The sequence below is a fragment of the Montipora capricornis genome, chromosome 4 (assembly GCF_036669925.1).
Source record: "Montipora capricornis isolate CH-2021 chromosome 4, ASM3666992v2, whole genome shotgun sequence".
In the NCBI taxonomy this organism is placed as follows: domain Eukaryota; kingdom Metazoa; phylum Cnidaria; class Anthozoa; order Scleractinia; family Acroporidae; genus Montipora; species Montipora capricornis.
This window is the reverse complement of record NC_090886.1, coordinates 50,542,322-50,559,429: the sequence shown is the minus strand read 5'-3', so window position 1 is coordinate 50,559,429 and position 17,108 is coordinate 50,542,322. Positions and strand designations below refer to the sequence as shown.

The window sequence follows — 17,108 nt, the reverse complement described above, 5'->3', positions numbered from 1 at the left end:
CGAAGTTATATTTGTACTTTACTTTATATGAGCTGCGTTTATATATGGGTTAACCCGCCCCCTACAGATCTACAGATCATACAACTGCTGTCCATATATGCGAAGCGAGATAAAGCTAATCGAAACGGAAGCATATACTAAAACATGGTTGATCCAAACCAAAAGCCACTTATAATCGACATATCGTATTAAGTTCTTGATCTGTAATAAAACCCATGTACTTGTAGTCTCGCGAAAAGGGAGCCGCTCTTGACTGGTGGTATTTGTAAATATGAACATGCTAGGCCTATATATACAATCTAGTATGAACTGAATCCATCCATTACTGCAGGAGGCGAATCACGGCTCAGAGGCATGATCGCGTCGCAGAGACCTCAAGTTATCTCACCAGCATTCATAATTAACCATGCGCAACACTAAACTTTCTTTCGAACGTGAAGACATCTTCATGAGAATATGATTGTTATATTTATCATTACATAATTTTTTTACAGCTAGTACAGTTATGTACTTACTCAGTATAAGCCGGGAGGTGAACTCCACACCAGCTCGCAAATGCCGCGGAATGGACAAACCTTTCAGTTACCTCCGAATTTATACTCCTTGGCGAATTTGCTTTTTACAGTGACTGCAAAATTCTCGCGCGCTCATTGGCTAATTTGTGTTGTCAATTAGCGGACGGACACATAAATTAATAATTTATGCGATAATGACGCGCGATATTGCTCGCGTGAGATTGAAGTTTCTCGCATTTTTGTCTCGCGTTCTTCTCGTGTTTTGACTTACTTTTGACCCCTTGACCTTTTGTTATTGTAAAAAACAAATTGATGTCAGTTTTTTCATGCGTCTGTCCTGTTATTGACAATGAATTTCGTCATAACATAGTCAAAGTAGTCTGCGGATCCACTCGGCCATTGCTTCGTGGATCCACAGCTACTTTGACAATGTTATGACGAAATTCATGATCAATAACAGGACAGACGCATGAAAAACTGACATAAATTTGTTAAAGCAAACGAATTTACAACGTTATTAAAAATTTGTTTTGAAACTGAAAACAACTGCTGTAACCTATTTTCATAAAACTTTCCAAGTTTTATCAATTACTCCGGTTGCGTTTCGGTCCGTATTTGTTTCGATTCAAAGGAAAATCTGACTAGTTCAAAGCTAATGGCGCATAGTTTTAAAGTTTCCCTACGTTCATGGGCTTTGAAAATACCATCTAAATAGCAAATAACCTGTCTTTGTCTGTCTAGAATACGGTTTAGAAAATGAACTATATAAGAGGATTAATACCCTTCTTGTATAAAACACTCCACAGTTGAATTATTATAAGCAAAAAAAATGGTTATTATTTGGTTGAAAATTATATTGAAAGAATTGCGAAATTACACGAGCCTGCAGGGTCTGTGGTGTTTGAAACCTCTCAAGGGGTAAAAAAAATGGTATGATTGTTTTTTGCTCACGGTTTGTGGAGCTGTTGATAGCTCCATGCATCATTGTTGATGAGTACCAAATTTGACCTCTGATGAGCTCTCTGTGAGTTACACTGATTATTAACCAATTATAATGCTTCGTTTATTAATTCTTCATAGCGGTGAATTGGCCCAATGTGTACATGTATTTTAAACACCTTTTTACGGACATCACAAGACTTCGATTATTTCACTTTTCAATGGCAAATTCATACATTAGCTTTTTACGTTAATTTTTGGGTAAAAGACGTTCTGACACAGAAAATTCAGAGATTCAGCAGACAAAGAGAACTGACACCGTGACTCAGAGTCCCTATCTTGAGACTACGACTGACGCAAAAGCATTCCCAACGCTTTGCCAACATATGGACTCGTTTTTGTGACACTTTATCTCTTCATTTTGATATCGTCACTATAATTTTTCTCTATTTGGTCGCCTAGTTGCCCCAACAAGGTCTGTCAGTCGTTTTGCCTAGACCATTTCTGGTGGCTTCTGGTTACGACAACAATCATTTCTTTTCAACTACAAAGAATGTTTTTAGAGGTTTTCAATCCTATTGCATGTAAATAGTTTCGGTTTATTCCTATAAAAAATTAATGCTAACAACTAATGTCCACTTCAAACAAATCGCCAGCATGTGGTACATTTACCTTTTCTAATGTTGTTTATGTTTCCCCGTGGCTTAATGGTCCTGAGTTATTTTTAAACGTGCCATATGTTATTACCAAGGCTCGCAGATTACATGCCGTATGCATGTTATGTCTACTTCAATAAAAGACCACTGCGTGGTACATTTTACAGTTTAAAGTGCTTTCAAATTCTGATTGTCCTGCTCCGTGTCTAAAAAGTCCCATTTATTTTTTTTGTTTTCAGTTTTATATTTGTTAAATAGTCTTACAGCGACGATAGAAAATTATCCAAAATGGAAGCATGTCTTATTGTTGTTTTTTTGAAAGCGTATTTTTTATGCTGGTTTTTCTTTATAAGTTTGCCTTATTAAACGGCCTCCAGCATCTTATTGCATACCAAATAGCCAAAAGGAACGACGCTGTCCGTAAATGTTGAGAACAGCCTTTTCACACCTTTTCCAGAGTAAACTGTGAACAGCTGGTTGACGCTTATCCATTTAAATTGCTTTGAAGTATTCATTAGTTCTAATGAACAATATCGACTTCGTCCACAAGACACCGATTTTTGTTTTTGTTTTTTATATATATATATTTATTCTGACTAATCGAGAGAACTAACTCGGCTAGTGCGCATTATTACTGCAACAGACTGTAAGCAAATTGTATAAGCTTCAGTGGATGCATATTTGTGGTTTTTCTTAGTCAAGTGATTAGTGCGCTCAGTGCATGGAATAAATTCGCCAGATTTGATTGGTCAAGCAAGACATGATGTTATTGGTCAAGTATAACTTAAATCCGTGACGTCATTGGCTAAAGACTGACTGTACCAATGGTTTTTGGTGAAATATCATTTGGATTGTTTGTCACTAAAAGTCAATTTTGTCCATTGTTTGCCTGTCGTTTGTAAGGTGCACTGTGGTACTTTTCCGATCCCGAGACTCTAGGTCAATTCTGTTCTGAATTAGTTCAAAGTTTTCAGAGATATTACTGTTGAGGCTACCACTTTTTAATTGCAATCACTCGTTTGTATTCAAGCAATTGTCCTTTAATTTCGATCAGGTTTCTGCCTTTTTAAAGTAATTTCATAGGTACACTAATCTTGTAATAATGTTTTAAGGTGTCAAATCCTTTTTGTGTAGTTCAATTTCATAACATTTCATACACTCCAATTCGTTCATTCCGTCACATATTCCAAATAACTTACGTTCGCAGCGGGCACCGACACATCCACAACAGGAAATGTGTCAACAAGAAAGGGTTGTTAAATAGAATTGAAGTAAATACGAATATATTGTCACGAACGTGTATCATACGAAAAATAATAACAAACGTGATGCATTGTCAAACACATCAATTACTTCGACTGTTTTCGGAACGTATTTTATGACCTAAATCGGAGGCCATCAATTTTGCCTTTTTGGGGTCTTATGCATTATGCATAAAGACCCCTAAGTCAGAGGCAAATCTTGTCAGTATGTCACTTTGAGGACGAGAACACACGTGACAGTCTGGCTTGTAGACTGGGTACTAGTAATTGCGAGGTCATTGTTTTTCAAGTGTCGGCCATTGCTTCTAGCGTTGGTTGTTTGCAAATAAATCTGCGGTCGTTTTCCCTGTTTTGGGAAAAATTTGAAGATTTTTCCGTCGCAAATTAGTTGTAAGGTAAGTTATTTGTGTTTCAAAATTGATCTGTCGTGCTGTTTCAGATTGGTTTTCTTTCTTTCATTTCGAAAATTAACTATCCTTTGCCTGCCTTGTTTGTCCTTTTTTATTTCATCCAGGTGACGTCGCTGAGTGGAATCGATACGGGAGTTGTTTACTCTCGCAAGCCAACATATTTAGACTCGGCTTGTGTTTAGTGCGGATTGCACTGAAGCTAAGACGCTTTCGCAAGCCCACATTCATTGGCTCGAAATCCGTTGCGCACCACATACCTCACAAGTATCTCACAAGCTATCACAAACCAGTATTTATCGGCTTGAAATGTCGGTGTGGGTTACATCCCAAACTGAAAGAGTTATTGTACTCTAAAAAATAGTGGCTTTGAATAAGAGTTTTGCACTCTCAAAGAATAGCATTTCGTACTCTTACTGTTGTCTGCTACTAGCCGCCAGCATGGGAACAACAATCGAACAATACCGGTCAAGGATCGGCTGTCACAACAATTTTGTGAAAGTCAAGGATGCATTTTCAGGTGTGCGAGGGCGATTTTGGAATACGTTGCTTATGATGTTTTACTTAAATATGTTTTACTTGCCAACATTAAAACAAGTTGGACATTACAAGTCGTGTAATGAGGTGATGTTTTGGTTTGCACAAATGATGTGCTACAATGTTTATATCCCATTGCTTATAAGGCAAGCAAATGATGTGGAGGAAAATCCAGGTCCTGCAATATTTGATATCATTGATCCAACAACCACTGTGTCCGCTGACTCTAGTCAAGGAAGTGAAACAATCTTTGGTGTGAATGCTGGTAAAGTAATGTGTAGCAATGTCACTTCCTGGTATTATACCATCAAATACAAGAGTAATTCTACTTTGAACAATATTTTGGTTATTGGAAATAATCTATACAGTCTATAAGATGTTCTGTGCGAACAAATGACTATTTGCTGTTAACTGATGTTCCAGACATGGTTTCAATATTTGATAGAGTGTTTTTATTGCAATATAGTGTATTAATGCCATTGGTTAACAAACAACAATTGTAATTCCGTTGAGAGTTTGAAAATACTCCTAGAAGTGAATTTCTAAGAGACATATATGGACCAATGTTTGATGTCAAGAACAAACTTCCAGTAAATGATTCACTATACACCCTTTTAATAAGTCTAATATATGCTGTTTTCCGCTAATGACGTCGAACTCTTGCTTTCAAATTTTATTTAGAAATGTACAAAGGCCTAAAACTTTTCTGATTTCTTTTCTTTTTTGAAGCCTTCGTACATTTCTGAATAAATTTTAAAAGCACGAGTTTGACATCATTAGCGGAAAACGGCATATATTAGACTTATTAAAAGGGTGTATATTGCAATGAATACACTTTATCAAATATTGAAACCATGTCTGGAACATCAGTTATCAGCAAATAATCATTTGTTTGCACAGAACATGTTATAGAACTGTATAGATTATTTCCAATAACCAAAATATTGTTCAAAGTAGAATTAGCCCACAAACTAATATCTTGTATTTGGTGGTATATCATAGCAGTATGTGACATTGCTACACCTTGCTTCTAGCATTCACACCAAAGGTTGCTTCATTTCCTTGACTAGAGTCAGCAGACACAGTGGTTGTTGGATCAATGATGTCAAACATTGTAGGACCTGGACTTTCCTCCACATCATCACCTGTATTTTTAGGTATTGCTAATGCTGTGTGTACCATCAATGTGTATTACTGCTACTCCAGTAGATGCTGCTAGTAACACTGTTGGAATCTCAGGATTCATTGGAGCATGTCTATAGGTTTTTACTACAGTGTGGTAAAGTGTTTTCATCAAATGGCTTTTCCCAGCATCACCACCTCCAGTTATAAACAAATAAACTGGTTCAACATTTTGTGACTTCAGACTGTTGAGGTTTTCATTTTATTTCTAGTCCATGAAAGCACCCTGTTGTAAGCTTTAGGTTGCGTTTTTTATTATGTAATGATCTACATGTAACTGATCGACGTAATTGGTCATCAGATCTTTCTCTTGGCTGTTTATACATTGTTACTGGTGATGGACTGATTTCCAGTAGTGTGGGGATTTGCACCAAGCTCTGAGAGTACTTGTTCATTGAATGCCTCATCTAGTGATGATACATCTTAGAATTCTAGTTGAATTTCAGCATTCTTTTGATCATTTATAAGATCAAATGAATGTATGACAGTGCCATGCTTGTTTCTTAGCCAATCTAGTGCTTCTGTTACTGGTAAATAGCTGATAGAGATGATGTAGCGTGCAGCAAGAGTTGTCTAAACTGTGCAAATGGCATTAAGAGGAATTTTAGTGGCAAGTCATCGATGTAAAATTCTGAACAGGTCTGGAATTTGAAGCATACTTAAGGAACTCATTTCACTGCTGCATTGTTATGGCAAATTTTGAACCAATCACGCATGGTAAAAGTGAGACCGTAGTACCAAATTCTGTAAGGGTTGAATGGAGTTAAGCTAAGCATAAGACCCCAAGTACGCATTGCGGACCTATTTTTATTAAAGTCATGACAATTTTGTGTAAGAAAATACTTAAGACTGTCTCATCATTTCTTAACTTTCTGTTGAACATTTCACGAGATACTCATCCCAAGGAATTTTTTTTTTCGAAAAAGTTCACGTATTTCCAGTTTTCAAAATCGTGCCAACGTAATCATATTTATCACCTTAGCAATACATTTGTCTGTGAATAAGTAAGCTGGATACCAATACTTAGAATAAAGTGAAACTTACTCGCTAGAAAAACTGAGAGAATTGCCTGTCCCAGCGTCTTTTACTCTAGCCAGACCTTTTGGCATTGTGACTTGCTCCTGTACGTCCGCCAATGCCTATCATATCTCAAAAATTCGATTCATTCGGAAAAGGTCTTGTGCAATTTCGAGTTTTTTTGTTACAATTGATAATTGAACGATATTTATCACCCAGCAGGGATGAAGTTTTAGACCGCATCTTTATTATTTCTGGGACCAATCGTTGATCTCCCAATGTATTCAACCGGTGGTAGCATTAGTTAAAGGCTACGGTTTCAAAATGACGCGGCTATTTGGGCGTCCTCCCTCAGACAAAACTAAGCTTTAATCATAATATATTATTTTCTTCCAAGGGAAATTTAAAATTAAGGTATATGAACTTGCGTGTTGTTTATATCCTTTGCAATGAAGAAGCGTTGCCCTTGGGCGATCTATATTGTGTAATGCGTTTTTTATCAACGGTTTCGCCGTTTAACTCCCCACGAAGCACACGATAGAAAATTAATTTGTCTCCTAGAAAATTTTGATGCATCTGCGATCCTTTTATACTGACGGCTTAAGTTGATTTTTTCCTCCCACCGAAACCCTGTTCAAGAAAAATCAGTGGTGTGGTACCCTAGTTTCCATAAATCTTTAGGAATTGAGTGTGTAATACGCCTGTAGCTAATGATGGAAGTGACTTCAATTAAATTGAATGAGTAAGAAGCGAATTGTTTTGACATTTAGTAAACATATCTACGAAATGTGAACTTCAAACTTAAGAATTATTCGAAAAGGGTATGCACAGAACTGCGAAAAGCATTGAATTACAGCGACTTAAGCTAAAGAATGAGAAAGTTCATATAAGAATACTAAATTAGTAAAATAAATAGCTTGGAACTTGGAGTAAAGAAACAGAACTGCCTTAGGTAATTAATTCAGTTACGCAAAATCAACTGACTTTTTAAGATTGTCTCAATGTTTTATCTCCCGTCTGTCGCCGATACTTGACTGCCGATTGCGGAAAACAAAAATAATGCTCTACTGCTGAGAATTCTATTCGTTCCATGAAACAAATGAATCTGAAGAGATATTCGTTAGCATCAATGATAAATGCCATTTGCTTTTTGTTGTATTTGTTCTCTGCATAATTGCCCAGTAAACCTTGCTTATCTGACAGCATTTGCCAGTATAGGAGATGAAAAAGGGACTGCAGAATAATGGCAAACTGCGTCTTTTAAAGAGGAGATTTCTTTCAATCTGAGGAAATGGTGAGATTTATCTTTGGAATCATCAAATAAAGCAAATCGTACGATCTTTTAGATTGATCTTTATTTTCGGGGAAAATTGCATGTATGTTTGCTAAGTGAAAGCATTTATATTGTGAGAAAAATGTCAATTCCAAACAGTTCACTCTTTTCTGATTCCGTTAAACGGGCTTGTAAAATCTGTAAATACCCACGGCCGAGATAAGTAAACTTGACTTGTGAAGTTGTTTCTTGTTGCAAAGTAGCTTTGGACCGAGTTCCCATTCCCAAAGTACCCAATCCTGATCGAACTATTATTAAATTAACGATATTAGAATAAACATGGCGCGTATTATAGCGTTTGACGCATTTGATTCTGGAGTTTACCTAAAAATGAAACAATAGTGTGCTGTTTGCTAAAACAGCTCAATCTAAACAGACCATTACTTGTATTCAACCACTGCTGCCGGGTATTTCTTCTGTATACCCACTATGTCACCGGGTTGTATGAGTGTAAAGCCGATGATACACGGTTCAACATCTTGCAACATTTGTTGCTCAGCAAATGTTGAACAATGTTGCACAAACGAAGTTGAACGAAATAGAGCTGGTCTCTATTTTCGACACGACACACTGTTCAAAGCCGGTGATACACGGTACAACATTTGTTGATCAACAAATGTTGCAGCTGTTGTTCAACAAATGTTGAACAGTGTGTCATGCCATGTTGAATAATGAACTATACCATTTAACACGTTGAACGTTGTTGAACGATGTTGAACGAAAATAGAGATCAGCTTTATTCCGTTCAACACGTCTGTGCAACATAGTTCAACATTTGTTGAGCAACAAATGTTGCAGGATGTTGAGCCGTGTGTCATCGGCTTAAGAGTGTAAGTCCGTGGTGACAATAGGCCCGCAGCGCGTGCATAACTCACGAACATAAACAGGTCTGTTGAAAGCGTGCTTGAGTTTCAACAAAATGAGCTCCAAAATTGGCAAGAAGTTGTGACGCTGATGAATAATAAAGCAGCTGCTATTCCCAAAACGATGGAATTACCTGGTGATAACTGACCTCATCTAGGAGAGTAAATTTTGGACTTTGCAGAAAAAATGGTCAACCTCAAGAGATGGGCGATTGTGATCTTTGTGTTGAATTTGCACATTTCTTGTCAACCTTTAAAACACTTGAAAGAAAAAAAAGCAAACTAACAAAACAAAACCCCGGTGGCTTGCCATCATTTTGACACAGATGTATCCTTTGTTTCTCGAGTAAACATGCAAGGTAACATGAAAACGGCGCCCGCTGAATTCGATTTTGCGATTTACTTGAGCAGCCAAAAGTACGAAAGAAAAATTGAACGTAGCAAAACTCTCCCAAAATGTTTTTCGCCGATGGTAATTTTGTATATTCGCGGTTCAAGATTTATGTTGTTTTCCAGTCGCAAATGTTGTTGCTAATGCCAAAAATTATATTTCATTTTCGATCGACACTTCCTGAAAACTTGCTTCTGCTCTTCCTAATAACTGTATATCAATGTTTATTTACTTTTTCATCAATATTTGTTTTGTATAAAGCGGGCTAACAAAATCTGTACCTTGCTTAGTTTGCATCTTTGAGCGTTAAAATAGAATTTTCGGTGCTATGTTTCCGACACTTCAAGTCGTATACTTTGAGGTCACCCATCCAGTGCAAATTTGTCACGAACATAAACAGGTCTGTTGAAAGCGTGCTTGGGTTTCAACAAAATGAGCGCCAAAATCGGCAAGAATTTTTGACACAGATGAATGATAAAGCAGCTGCTATTTTCAAAATGATGGAATTACTTGGTGATAAATAGCCTCGTCTAGGAGAGTAAATTTTTGACTTTGCAAAAACAGTGGTCAACCTCAAGAGTTAGGGGATTGTGATCTTTATGCTGAATTCGCACATTTCTTGTCAAACTTTATAACACTTGAAGATAAAAAAACCAAACTAGCAAACACAAAAATCCGGTGTCTTGCCATCATTTTGACACAGATGTATCCTTTGTTTCGCGTATAAACGCGCAAGGTAACTTAACTTAATCACAGCGCCCGCTGAATTCGACGACACTTTCGATTTTTGGGTCATTTTGCGATTTACTTGTGCAGCCAAACGTACGATAGAAAAATTGAACGTAGCAAAGTTTTTCGCCGATGGTAATTTTGTATATTCGCGCTTCAAAATTTATGTTGTTTTCACGTCGCAAATGTTGTTGCTGATGGCAAAAATTATATGTCATTCTCGATCGACACTTCCTGAAAATTTGCTTCTGCTCTTGGAAGCATGTTTGAGTTCAAAAACTTACTTCTGCTCTTCCTAAAAACTGTGTATCAATATTTATTTACTTTTTTTATCAATATTTGTTTTGTATAACGCAGGCTAAAAAAATCTGTACCTTGCTAAGTTCGCATCTTTGAGCGTTTAAATAGAATTTTTGGTGCTTCGTTTCCATCACTGCAAGTCGTACATTTTGAGGTCACGCATCCAGATATTAACCCCGCTTGTCAGCGCTTAACTTCGGTACAAAGTTGTCTTGGAAAGGTGTCAAAAGCTCAGACACGCTTAAACTTGAAGTGCAAAGAATGGAACTTGAAAGTGATTAACATGTCACCCTCGAAGCCAATGTATCTCGATTTCCTTTTATTTTTTTCAATCTTTCTGGTTTTAGCATTTTACTAGTAACCACATGTATTCTCAGGACCCGGCTATTTACCTAAGACATATACCATAGCTTTCCTGTAATTTATCAGTACCAAAACAATATCGTGTACAATTAGAGCTACATATTACGCAAAGACAAACCTTGAATCTCCTTGGAAAACAAAACGCATCTCAATTGACATTTCCGGTATAAAGCGCTGTGTACGTTACTGCAATACCACATGTACGCATCGCGTGCCTATTTTTTGCCATAGTCTCTATGCTTTGGCTGATCCAACGAAACCGTTTCCGAAGATTTTAGACTGAATATAATTTTTCTTTGATTTTATAATTATCAAGACTCAAAAACGCTTTAGTGTGGATAGGGGCGGGAGCTTAGTTCCCTGAATAAAACAATTTTTGCTAATTCTAATTTGACGGTACCAATTTGTCCTTCGTCTTCTTCTTTTTTTTTCTGCTGTACATGTCACTATCTATCTTCCCCTAAGATTAATGTTTAAAGTTATTTTACGAAATCTCGACTGGCATTTTTTTTTTCAAAAATTGGTTTGAAAACACTGGAATGAGTTATCAGCCTATGAGAGTCCGACAAAGACCTCATTTAAGAAAATTATTTTTGTTACTTTAGTTTTCCTATTTTGAAAGCAGAGGTTTAATTATTCGCTATCAGTCGAAGTGGAGAGTTTTTGCGTAGTTTAAGGTATAAGGGTGGTAAGTTAGTAATGAAGTCAAACTACTATATCATGTGTAGGTGCTGTTGTAAGCTAGTTCTGCTGTGTTGGAAAGTAATTTTGTTCTATGTGTCTTTGTTTATGTTATGCAAATAAAGTTTAAGATATCGAAAAAAATTAATTTATGTCATGATTTCCACGGGTAGTTCAGGAATCAAAGTTTTGTCTAAAATAAGTAGCATAAATCATGAACAGATCAACACTTACATGTAAATCACCTCGTTTGTCAGCGGTCGGCTAACAATGTTGTGAACAAGTTGAGATCGATCAACAGGCATATCTTGAGCCAGCTGGCCGCTTACAAATTTTCGTATAAAATCCCCATCGTCTGAAGCCTACTAACACTTGTTTTCAATTTTCCCTAAAATACATCCAGGGAATGGAATAGCCTACCCCTAAATGTCTTTGATGCACAATCCATAAATTCCTTCCTAGCTAAGCTGGATCCTATGCAACCGTTCTTTGTGTCGTCACGCAGCGTTCCGTGACGACACCAAGAACGGCTGCGTGGGAGATTGGGCAATGTCCACAGTGATTGTTGTTATTTTTATTGTTAAGATTTATTATCATTTGTAAGGCCGCTGACCACTTGCTAAGGTCTCGCGGTGTGTCCCTCGGGTGGTGATGCTGATGCCATGTGATTTCAGCGTTTGGACGCCATCTTGTTGTAGCATAAATTTTAACCTCGATTTCCTGTGATAGTGTCACGGCTTGCCCAAGCGAAGGCAAGTCCTGTTCGACGGGGCTAATACCTGGATGGGTGACCGTTAGGCAATACCCAATGCTGTACTCGCTTGGGAATCATGCTGTTTGGTTATCCAGCAAGAAAAACTACTGATGTTCCACAAAACTGATATTGCATTATAACACATGTATTCCATAATTGGAAAAATGGAAATGGAAGTGGATTTTTTTTTACCCACGGAACACCTTAAGAGCGCTCAGTTCGTTCAACGTGTGTCCGTGCGTTCCAGATCGAACTGGAATCTGTCAGTGTTGGTTTTTTGAAGAGAGGGGAAAACCGGAGTACCCAGAGAAAAACCTCTCAGAGTAATGATAGAACCAACAACAAACTCAACCCACATATGACGCCGGGACCGGGAATCGAACCCGGGCCACATTGCTGGAAGGCGAGTGGTCCCACCACTGCACCACCCCTGCTCCCACTACTGCACCACCCCTGCTCCACATTGTTTGTAGTAAAATTAACAGCAAAAAACAAATAGTAGTACATTGCGCGCGCAAGTCATGTTTTGCAAACGAGTGGTAGCGTTGCATACAAACGAAAACAACCTTGCTGCATGATCGATTTGATTCTTGTTAAGGGGGGGTGGCTCTTAACTACCATACCGTTGCTATGGAACCCTTCAAATAGTCATTTCTCGGATTCCTTCAACTCTACAGTTATCCTTTTTTTGCTTTTTTTTTGTTCTATTTAACATTCCTTTGTGTTATTCGACTCGTACTTGGTAAATCAAGTGACCAAAACAGAAAATTCCTAAAAACGTGGCGACTTAACTATGTTTTTCACAAATTTTTAACGCAACAGTATGAGAACATTCTAATACAACATCTGTAGCATGGATTTTAAAAGAAATTATTTTGCAACAAAATTATGGCGTCATAAGGCCCTCCTTTGATACACTTTTCAAAATGTCAGTTCCATTTTTTGTCCAAATAGAAATTCCATGCTACAGTTTACGAACAATTATTGGATGGTTCTCATCCAGTGAAAAAACCGCCTCTTCCTTTCGTTTCCTGGGCGTTTTTACCAGTTTTCACTGAAACGCAAGGCAGAGGACTGGGACTAGTTGCGCATGCACCTTCTGACTGAAGTGATGTCACAGTTCCATTGAAGAACCACCCAATCACACAACCTTTCTGTAGGGCTCTTTGACTAAAAAGCTTCCTTGGCAACCATTGTCTTTCTGCATAATTAAGTGCCACCCCCCCCCCCCTTCCCCCCTTCCTTAATATTCTCTTCAAACAGTGTATGATAGCGTACATTACATTCGGTTTTTGCAACGCCTGTCTCACACTAACTTGATTCTCTAGCTTTATAGAACGCCTTAAATGCTAAAGCTTCATCTAACAATGCTCTTTGTTCAACATTTGTTTTGCGCGATTTCGCGGCAGCATGGAGGGGAAGCGTACGGAAAAGGCTTACAGAAAAGGCTCGACAAATTTGTGAAAGCACTGCACGTAGAGAATTTAAAACATTCGCCTTCTTTCCCTGCTACATCTGTCTTGCATGAGGAAATATGGAACCAGTGTTTGAATGCTATCTTTGTTAGATTTTCTCAGATTTTCCACTGCCGGGATTTCCATTTTCTACTAATAAAACTTCATCAATGTGAAGTTGTAGCTGAAATAGGATAACCGTAAGATCTTCTCGATTATTGACATTGTACCAAAAAATAAATGGAACGGTAATGTTTTGGGAGAGCACATACCTCATTTAGGTCCTCAAAACCTTTTTTTCAGAATAAACTGGCTTATGTCATCGCGGTAGCCGATTCCCGTGGTTCCCGCCAAATCTTTTCTGCGGGACGACGACGTTTATGTAGTGAAAAATTAAACTGGACCCTGGACTTAAGAATAAAGGAATGCAGGAGTCCTTTCGAAGAGGACGTGGTTGTCTAAATTGTACGATGGGCCAAGGCGGTGAATGGCAACGACAAAAGACCTGTTGAAGACGAGTAGGAAAAGGACCGAGTGTCATCAAGAATAGAACATTCTCAGGAGCTCATCAAGGGGCGCATCTAGAGGTCGTTTACCATTTACAAAAAAATTCCGGAAGTTCCGGTTCGTTTGTAAACGGAACGCGACTTTTTGATTCGTTCCCGGCGGAAATTTTTCCCGGAAAAAGGAATTTCTGAAAAGGTAGTTCTGTTTTCCCGATGGAAATGTGTTTTCAAAGGTCTTACCAGTTCCAGGCTATTCACGGCCGTATTTTGAATTTTGGCGCGAAAACTCGCACTCGCCAGGCGACGAATGGACTTAAGTTAAATGGCACAAGTTTTTCACCCTAAGGAAATTTCCACCGAGTTCCGAGATTTTCTGAAAAATGGAAAACGCCCCCTATCTCCACTACCCTTGAAGTCAATCCGACTTAGAATGTTCGAGAATGTCAAGAGCTCGTCGAAGGAAGCCTCTATATCCCATACTTGGCATAGAGTCTAAAAGTACTGACGAGTGACCACTGACCACGAGTGACCACGAGTCACTTGTGGTCACTCTATCCATACTTAGCCTAGGGTTCAACCCTTTTTCCGAGTAGATTTATTTATACAACGCCTCCCTTGGGGTATTCAGCACGCCCACTGTTGTAAAACCCAAGCATGAAATCTCCCTTGGGAGATTCAATACGCACACTTTTGTAAAAGCCAATAAAAACAAAGCTATCTCAGCGTCAAGGGAAATAGAATAAACCTGTTCCTAAAAATAAATTTACTGGGGAAAGGGTTTACGCAAGCAATTAGAAGGAGATCTTGTTAGGAAACGCAGGTCGGTTATCTCGGAATATTTCATTTAAATTGCCTTTTTCGTTCGGAAACAACTCTATTCGGAAGTAATCAAAGGGAATCTGGAAATCATCAATATTGAGCGGTCTGGTCATTCAAAACACCCCTGCAAGGTCCTGTAAAAACTATCACTCCAACATTTTCAGACGATTCGAACTAATTGGACTGACACATGTACACAGAGCTAGCTTTTATTCCATGCCGTTTGATAATAGTTATGTTAATATTCAAGAGTGGTAGAATGTCAGGAAGCGAGAAGCGCAAGCTAAGAGCAAAGGGTTTTGTGTTCTGGGCGAATATCAACAAAGACATTGATGAAATGATAAAGAGTTGCCCACCATTTCAGCGTCACCACAAGTTGAATGTCAGGCAACCCCTGCTGCCTCATGATGTGCCACAAAAAGCGTGGCATACCTTGAGCTCTGATCTCTTCCACTGGAACAGTACTGACTACTGTAGCAAGCTTCCTTTGGTGAAAAGCTGCTGAACACCCAGTCACTCAACAAGTACACACTCGAATGTAAAATCACTGTCCTTTTTCTAACGTGGTGGCCTGGGTACTACCAACAGAACAACCGCAGGCAGGAACTGAAGTGAAAGCAATCTCTAATACGACCATTACTACTACTGCTACTGTTACTAATTCTTTGTTTTAAACTCTGTCTTTAGTAATTGCAATGGAATTCCTAAAATTACAGTAAGATGGTATAAGAATGAACATTTATTATCAAAACATTGCCTTCCACAAGATTATCGACTAAAGTGCGCTTGAACCGTCTAATCATAGTTAATAGAGTAAGTGGACTGGTTTGGAAGCTCGGCAAACATCAAAAGAGCAAACAAAGATACCAAGATTTAGGTTGGAAAGTCCACGACCGTGCACAATCTTTTGTTTTGCGCTCATACACTATGCATGAATTACGTAACCAACACGTTTCGATTGGCTAGTTCCTCGGTACGGAGTAAACAACTATTGTGTTTTGTGCACGGTCAAGGCCAAAAAAGAGAACAAAAACCTACAACAAAGAAATTTGTCGGGTTACCTGACCATTCCCCTCTATTAACTATGGTCTAATTGACTCAATCTCCCTAGCACTTTCAGGTAAGGAGTTCCAAAATAGGCTGCCGCTGTAGCTAAAAGTAGGTTTAAATAAGTAACTGGCTTGGACAATGTCAATGCGCGGGAGAAATACGAAAATCATGACCTGTACTTCGTGTCGGATTAACAAGGTCTTGCAAGTGCGTAAGAAGTGAGCCGTTTGTGGACTTGACCATCATCAGCCTCTTGCTTATTTCCTCTGCCGGCTTGGCAGAGGAGGTTTCAAAAGGGCTAATGGTGCATGAACTGAAGGCGTTACCTTCTATAGAAACTGTGGTGATGCGTCGGTAGGTAATGAAAGACGAAAGTTTGCATGAGCGCATGTCTTTGTAGAGTCCGCAGACCAGCGCCTGACATATAGTCTATCAAGAACCTGGATAAACGATCTTAATCTCCAGGAGTGCTTCTCGCTCAATCATGGATCATCCGACCGGTGTTACGGAAAGGTCGTAAGTTTGAGTCCTGCCTGGTTTTTCATTTGTAATTTCGCCCGTTGCTAAGCAACTAGTTTCTCGTCCTTCTCACCGCGGGCGCATTACATAGGCTCAACACTCATTGCCATCCCTCAAACTGACATTTCCCTTTTTATTCAACTTACACGACGTGCAATCTACTTCAGACTTTAAATATACTTCAAAGAAACAAACATTTCAATGTGCAGAGAACATCCAGATTAGGCGAGCCAAAGAGTTGAACCCGGATCGATGGGTCCTCCTTGCATATTCAAATATCCACTAGACTAACAAGACAAGCTCCTGGAAAGTCGAATTTTTTGGAGTATTGACATAGTAGTACCCAGCAAAACAAGTAAAAGCTTTTTGCTTAGAAACGTTATTCCTTGTTGAACTAAAGCTCTAATTCTGCCTGTTTTCATTCTTTTTACGGCGATAAGCTTCTCATATTAAGATGGAATATTGCGTCGTGTAATTGTAAGGAAATGTCCAACGTCATTTTGGGTAAAGACTTGTTTCCATATCTCAAAGTGCCCTTGAACAAGAAGGGCCTGCAACAACAAAACTGAAACAACCCAAACCCATACAAAAATGCTAACCTTAGGCCTAAACATTATCTAAAGCATATTGTTTAGGCCTAAGGTTAGCATTTTTGTAAAGGTTGGGGTTGTTTCAGCTATTGTACCCTTCACCCCCTACCGCCACTCCAGGCCCCTCACGTCGAAGGGCACTTTGAGATATGGAAACAAGTCTTTCCCGTCAGTTTGACGGATGGCCATTAGTGTTGACCATTACATAGCTGCATATACACCTTATTCCAAAATGGCCGCC

The 17,108-nt window shown here is 38.6% G+C and overlaps 1 protein-coding gene and 1 long non-coding RNA gene across 2 annotated transcripts in view; one reads left to right on the top strand and one right to left on the bottom strand.

The window, feature by feature from the left end:
• Window positions 1–11,592, bottom strand: part of LOC138047286 (uncharacterized) — a 51,279-nt gene extending 39,687 nt beyond the window's left edge. The window contains exon 1 of the mRNA XM_068894053.1: window positions 11,410–11,592. The gene's annotated coding sequence lies outside the window, so the exon portion shown is untranslated. The remainder of the gene's footprint in view (window positions 1–11,409) is intronic.
• LOC138047293 (uncharacterized) lies at window positions 3,524–5,681 on the top strand. The gene is made up of 2 exons (XR_011131818.1): window positions 3,524–3,767; window positions 3,887–5,681. It is a non-coding gene; the product is annotated as an uncharacterized lncRNA (long non-coding RNA).
• Window positions 11,593–17,108: the final 5,516 nt, after the last annotated feature.